This window comes from Sus scrofa, chromosome 14 (genome assembly GCF_054392235.1).
Source record: "Sus scrofa isolate SSC_HxYL_T2T_F1_AM1 chromosome 14, Sscrofa_HxYL_maternal_Yorkshire_Landrace_v2.0, whole genome shotgun sequence".
NCBI lineage: Eukaryota > Metazoa > Chordata > Mammalia > Artiodactyla > Suidae > Sus > Sus scrofa.
Genome location: NC_139396.1, coordinates 133,235,279 through 133,242,775, shown reverse-complemented (window position 1 = coordinate 133,242,775; position 7,497 = coordinate 133,235,279).

Below are 7,497 nucleotides of genomic sequence, written 5' to 3'. Positions count from 1 at the left end.
CAAGACTTTTTAAAAGAGTGGAAGTCTTTTGATTACCTTATTCTATGCATCACTAGCCACAGAGTGCAAGTCCTAGATTTTTTCCCCTGTTTTTGCCCAGTCAACATGGAAGTGCTTTGGAAAGCAGGTGATTTGGAAGACAGTTATTAAGAATTAATTCTGGATGAAAAATTTAGAGATCTGTTGCACAACAATGTGCATGTATCGAACTCTATACTTTAAAATGTCTAAGACAATAAGTTTTAAATGCTCTTTTTTTTAACCATCTTAAATCAAAAGAGTTAATTCTGCATTATGGTATACTTTTAATCAATAAATAGCTGAGTATCTATTAGTACCAAATACCAAATACCTTGTTGCGGTGGAGGATACCAGGAACTAGAATTGGTGGTTTCGGTTCTCAAGGAACTAACAAGCAATCAAGTTGGAGGAAAAAGTTAAGCCCGAATGAAAGCGTACAATCTCAAGCAATGTCATGATGCCGAATGAAGAGAAGACAGACAAAATCTTACAGTTTATAAAAAGCAAGACTGACTACAGGGATAGAAATATTTGTTAAATACTTAAATGGCTTGCAAAGCACTTTAATATATTTTTTCCAAATTGGCTATTTTACTAGATCTAGGACACACATTTCCATTTAACAGGCGAGGCAACAAAGCCTCAGAGGTTGTAATTTTTTCCAAGTTCACAGGGCCGAGTTGGGAACTAGGCTCAATGTCGTTCCAGCTCTTATTCCTGGTGCCATTTATTTAAGTTGGCCCTGGGGATTTGCTGCCAGAAAAGTCTGACGGTTAGAGCAGAATCCAAATCTTAGGGATGCTGTGGTTATGTGTTTGCTAGGATTAGGATTGTTTCCTCCTTGCTGTCATCCTACCAAAAAAGCATCAAGTCACTTTTAGTACAAAATAAGAGATTTTTTTTCCCCTAGCTACTTACAGCACAGAGGAACTCAAACCAAGCTGCAGGAGAATGAGGACTTACATGAAAAACTTTAATTTCGCTGTTATATACACACAACCGTTTAGTCGACTGCCGTCCCAAGACAGACGTTCCTCACCCATCATGCCTAACAAGTCATACATGTGGTACGGTTAAGATAGGCCTGATCTGCCCCAGGTGCGACAGAAAGGGGAACTGACACAGCCTGTTGAATAAAGTCAGTGAATCAGAATTTAAAAGCACTTATCGGGGCTAAGACCTCAGGAGTTACGCACATTTTTAAACCACATCCTGCCCGTTCAATGGATTGACTTCTACCCAGAAAGTGCAGGAGCATTAGGTCTGTTCACACAATAACCCTATCTGATTGCCCAGGGTCAAGCTACTGTTTATCTTTGCCAGATACAACCCATATCCTGAGCAGAACCCATATCCTAAAACCTGCCTTTTTCACCAATTACTTCAAGGCAATACAGGCTCTGACGTTCTTTCTACAGAATCACCTAAACAAGAAAAATACTCTTAATTTTTTTTTTTTTTTTAAGTAGTAGGTAAAAGTAAACACACAGACACAGTGGTCAAGAGCTTTGCTTTTTTCATTTTCCTTCTCAGGAGTGTGCAACATTTTGCAAAGGAAGGGCGGTGCTGCCCTCTACCGTAGGATGTTGAAATGTTCACAGTACACCTCTATATCCCCCTCCAGCGATGCGGGACAGAATGACAACCTGTTACATTTTACACTATCCCTTTAGGAGTTGTTTAAATGTATGCTTGGCAAACACATTGACTTTGTTGCCTGCATTATCTCTTCACTTACCTTCGTCTTGTACCAAAGGACAGGACTTTAGGACATGACCCGACAACAACAGAAGGATATTACAACTTTGGGGAGGGGAAAGCTTGAGACCTTGCTCTAGAGGTAAGAGGCTGTGTTTTGATGCATTTTGGGAGAAAGAGGGCAAGGGGAGGAAATTTCCTGACTTTTAGTCTGTAGCCTTCTGATCTTCCATTGTTTGGAGTGTCCTCATTTGCTTCTTGCTAACGTGATCTACTTCCATTTCTGTGTTTGACTAGAGATGACAGTCACTTGGGGATGTTAAGAGAATAGTGGAATATTGTTCCCAAAGCACTTTCTACCCTTCGGAAAAAGATAATATAGAAATATGAAGGGCTATTATTAATACACACTACATATTAATTATTAAATATCTTATTACCTTTAAATTGCTTTGAGATTTTATAAATCTCAACAAAGATTTTTTTTTCTTTTAGTGGCATGTGGATGTCCCTGGCCAGGGATAAAACCCATGTCACAGCAGAGACCTGAGCCATAGTAATGACAACACCAAGTTCTCAACCCATTGAGCCACCAGGGAACTCAACAGACTTTTTTTTTTTTTTTTTTTTTTTTTTGTCTTTTTGTCTTTTTGCCATTTCTTGGGCCGCTCCCATGGCATATGGAGGTTCCCAGGCTAGGGGTCTAATCAGAGCTGTAGCCACTGGCCTACACCAGTGCCACAGCAATGTGGGATCTGAGCCGCATCTGCAACCTACACCACGGCTCATGGCAATGCCAGATCGTTAACCCACTGAGCAAGGGCAGGGATCGAACCCACAACCTCATGGTTCCTAGTCAGATTTGTTAACCACTGAGCCACTACAGGAACTCCAACAAAGACTTCTTGAAAGGCTAAAGATATTATGAAGTATGTTCTCTGCTTTCTTTTCCATTAAAAATATTTCAGAGTACATGCCCTCAAGAGGCCACAGCTGATTTTTAGAGTTAGTCTAATCATTACCCTATAACTACTCAGAGACAACATTGTAATTTCAACAATAATAATTTCTACAACTGTGGAGTTCCCGTCGTGGCGCAGTGGTTAACGAATCCGACTAGGAACCATGAGGTTGCGGGTCTGGTCCCTGCCCATGCTCAGTGGGTTAATGATCCGGCGTTGCCATGAGCTGTGGTGTAGGTTGCAGACGCGGCTCGGATCCCGTGTTGCTGTGGCTCTGGCCTAGGCCGGTGGCTATAGCTCGGATTCGACCCCTAGCCTGGGAACCTCCATATGCCGCGGGAGCGGCCCAAGAAATGGCAAAAAGACCAAAAAAAAAAAAAAAAATTTCTACAACTGTATTCAATGTATGTGTGTGTGTCAACACCGAAAAAACATCTCCCCCACCCCGATTTACAGATAAAAATACTAAAACTCAGATACATAATTTGCTCAAACTTTCAAAACTAGTAAGAGGTAAAACTAGAATTTGACTGAAAGCTATGCATTGTTCTACTAGGCAGCTCATCAGTCAATGAACAAACTAAACAAATCTCAAAGGCAAGTGCTTGTAAACAACATCTGTGATGATGATGATGATAGGAAACATATTGAGTACTTTCTGTCTAGTACAATTCAGAGCATTTTAGAATCAATCATTTAATAACAGCAAATCATTTAAACCTCACAGCATGAGGTAGAAATATCACTGTCTCCATGTTACAGGTGAGGGAACTGAGGCAGACAGAGGAAATCTCATTCAAGAGGCCCTGATTTAACCATTATGCTATACCGCTTCTTAAGTAAAATACAAAAATTGTATGGTACTACAATTTCTAAATGGTACCCTGGAACTTAATTACATTAATACGTAGATGAGGGAGTTCCCATCATGGCTCTGTGGTTAACGAATCCAACTAGGAACCATAAGGTTGCGGGTTCGATCCCTGGTCTCGCTCAGTGGGTTAAGGGTCCGGTGTTGCTGTGAGCTGTGGTATAGGTTGCAAACGCGGCTTGGATCCCGCATTGCTGTGGTTGTGGTGTAGGCCGGCAGCTACAGCTCTGATTGGACCCCTAGCCTGGGAACCTCCATATGCCGCAGGAGAGGCCCTAGAAATGGCAAAAAGACAAAAAAAAAAAAAAAAAGTATATGAAACCATTGACAGTTGTCAGTCCTGCTGATGTCTCTGTTATACAAAGGTCTTAGGGCATTGAAAAAAAAGTTCTGCCCATGCAGGTGCCTGGTTTAAGACCTAACATTAGACCTTGTCCACTCCAGGGCTCCATGGACGTGCCCGTCTGTGAAATAGGAAATAGCAACAGATCTTTACTTGGTCCAATTCAGGTGTGTGGGTGGGGAGAGGAGTTATACATAAAGGGTAGAGGAGAGAAGGGAGGGAAAAGATGCAAAGGAAGATGGTTCCACCAAGGCACATCCAGGAAACAAGCCAGTTAAGTTGAAAGGAGAGGTTGATAAGGAATCACTTTCCTCAGCAAAAGTCACCTCAGTGTATGAGAGGACAGCACCAGCATAGGGGCTCTATGCCTATTTCTCACTATTTAGCCACACAGTGATTCTTGAACAGACCTCTTCTTACAGCTTTGGTCTTTAAAGAAACATGTTGAGCACACAACTCAGCTTCTAAACAATATCCTACCTTTAGTGACAGCCAAAATGGGGACAGTCCAGTACAACCATTCCAAAGCACTTTGTCCTTGAGGGCAAAGTGTGATAAACTCTTCCCTACCTTGACTTGTTGCTGAGTTATCAACCATCTGGGTATCAGGGGCAAGGTTTTGTGGTTTTGTTTGTTTGTTTTTTGCTTTTTAGGGCCGCACCTGCAGCACATGGAAGTTTCCAGGCTAGGGGTTCAATCGGAGCTACAGTGGCAGGCCTATAGCAGCTAGGGCAATGCGGGGTTTGAGCTGCGTTTGCGACCTAGACCACAGCTCACTGCCATGCCAGATCCCCAAACCACCGAGGGAGGCCAGGGATCAAACCTGCATCCTCATAGATACTAGTCAGATTCGTTTGTGCTGAGCCATAACAGGAAACCCCTCAGGGGCAAGATTAAGTACAGTAAGCAGGTGTGGATTTGCTCAGAGGTCCATGTAGTACCCACTGCTGCCCTGGCCTGCCTTTATGCTATGGGGGCGTCAGCATAGCCCTGAAGGTTTTGGATTTCCAAGCAAGTATAATGGAAAGGAATTCATTACCAATCAAGCTGTTATGTGGTTCTCAGCTCCTTCCTTCCAATTCTTTTGAAGAAAAGAGAAAAAGAAGGCAGAAGGGAAATGGTAGGGACAGAGTCCCTTGAACAGATAGTCATAATAAAGTCAGGAGGCAGGGGACTACCTGCCCCTCTTCCTTCTGACCCTGACACCTCTTTCCCCAGACAATCACTTTACCTGGCTGCCTACTTGTCTGGGCAACTTTTGCCTCTCAAGAATCTTTTGCTTGAATTATCCACTCGGCAGGAAGGAGGTGTTGTGTCCACTCTAAGTCAAAGTGTTAAAAGTAGCGATGGCCTGGAAAACATTTTGTTTATTTCAAGATGGGCACTTTGCTGGAGGGACAGGGCTCAAGACAGAAAGGTACAGAACTTAATCTCCAAGAAGCATATTTTTGAGGATAAAAGTTCCAGACTTGGATCCCACACAGTCTGCAGTTCCTTTCCCCTAAAGGAAATCCGGTAACTGTTCGCTCCTTTCTAAAATTCAGAACAGGTATCATGGAGACATGAAGAAAAACTGCAAATGGTAGTTTCTTTGCTCCTATTAGCACTGACTTGGTTATGGAGCTGCTTAGGTTGCCAATAAATATTTATTTGGACTTAGCTAAGTTAACAATGTTTAGGTAACCCAGGGTTGCTTTTCCTCCAGGGAATGACGTAAGGAGTGACCATGATACTGTTGGCCAACCCTGTGATCATACTTTTGAATCAAACTCCGGGGGAGTTCCCGTCGTGGCGCAGTGGTTAACAAATCCGACTAGGAAAGATGAGGTTGCGTGTTTGATCCCTGGCCTCGCTCAGTGGGTTAAAGATCCAGTGTTGCCGTGAGCTGTGGTGTAGGTCGCAGACGCGGCTCAGATCTGGCATTGCTGTAGCTCTGGTGTAGGCTGGTGGCTACAGCTCTGTTTAGACCCCTAGCCTGGGAACCTCCATATACCTCGGGAGAGGCCCCAGAAAAGACAAAAAAAAAAAAAAAAAAAAAACCCAAAAAAACCTCCAGGAAGGCTGGGACATAGAACATCCCACTCAGCAGTTGGCCTTTGCCTCTGCTTATGGAAGCACTGAAAGTTCACTGTCATTTCACCTTCAGCATTGAACTTGCAATCTTAGAGGAAAATGTTAATTCAACACTGTGAAAAGTTATCTTTAAAAACAGGCTGTTTCTGAAAAGATGCAGATGATACAAAGGTTGGCACCTGTTGCACAAAGGTCTTTTGGATTACGTTTATTACTTTGCATGAATGTTTGAGGTTTGTTGTGTTATCCAATGAATAGAGACTGAGATATTGCTTTTTTTCTGAAAAGCCTTCCACTACTTATTGAATACTTACCAAGTGCAAGAAACTGAAGGAGACCAATACAGGGCAAGTTCTCTAGCCAGAAGGAGCTTACCATCTACAAGGGGTGTGGCAGATACGCAATGACAATAGCTAATATTGCGGGAGTGCTTACTATATGCAACTAAACACTTCATACATATTAACTCACATAATCCCCACAACAACCATAAGGAAAGTACTATTATCTCCATTATATGGAGCATGAACAGAGAGGTTAAGTAGCTTGCCTAGATCTGCCCAGATTAGTAAATGGCAGCACTAGAATTTAAACCTAGGTTGTCTAGCTCCAGAGCTAGGTTCTTAACTGGGCATTTTCTAAAACTGTAATATTGCCAACAAGATACAGAAGCATAGGAAAGGGAGATGAATTTTAACCAGAGTGAGGGTTAAGGCATAGCTTTATGGAGGAGGCATTTGTTCTGGATCTTGAAGGTCAATAGGTGGAGAGAGGGGTTGGGGAAGGAACAGGCAGACTAAAAGAAGATTTTGGGTACCAGCCAGCTGATGGCAGCAAGATCTGGTTGAGTGCCTGTGTGGGAGAAAAGCTGGAGGGGGCGGCTGCGCCCATATTCTCAAGATCCTTGAGGATCAAGCCCTGTCAGATAGGAAGGGGAGAAAACGCCCGCAATTGGAAGAGTGGCAGAAAGGAACTCCTGGACACTTCCTCTTATCTTGCCTTGCTTTGCCTCTCGTCATGTCTTGCCTCCTGTCTGAAACCAAGGCAGGTGGCCCACCCACATTTCTCTCAGGCAGAGAAGGTCAAGGTCGCCCGCGCGGGCTCCGGAACGGCACGATTGGCAGAGGACTCCCGTCCCGAGTGCAGACGCCGGATTTGGCTGCTAGCCTGAGCCAGGCCAGGATGGGTCAGGAATGTACGCACTCTGCGGCGTGGCAGCTAGAACACCAGTTCTGTGGGTACCAGAAGGCCGGTCCTCCGGAATTCCCGCGGGCCACCGCCTGCTAATCTCTTGGCCCTTGAAGGTCGAGGAAACCGCCTCGCGGTACGACTGCCGCTCGGCTCCTTCCTTCAGCACCGGTAGGGCCAAGGAACAACAGCCTCAGTGATAGGAGGACGCTCTGCCAATCAGCCATAGACCCGCCCCATCTCGGCCGGCGTACAGTGCATTGGTTGCATCATTACCGGCCTCTGACAAGGTTCTCTTCTTGGATTGGCTAATAGCATCCCCTCCCTCCTGGCCTTTTTTG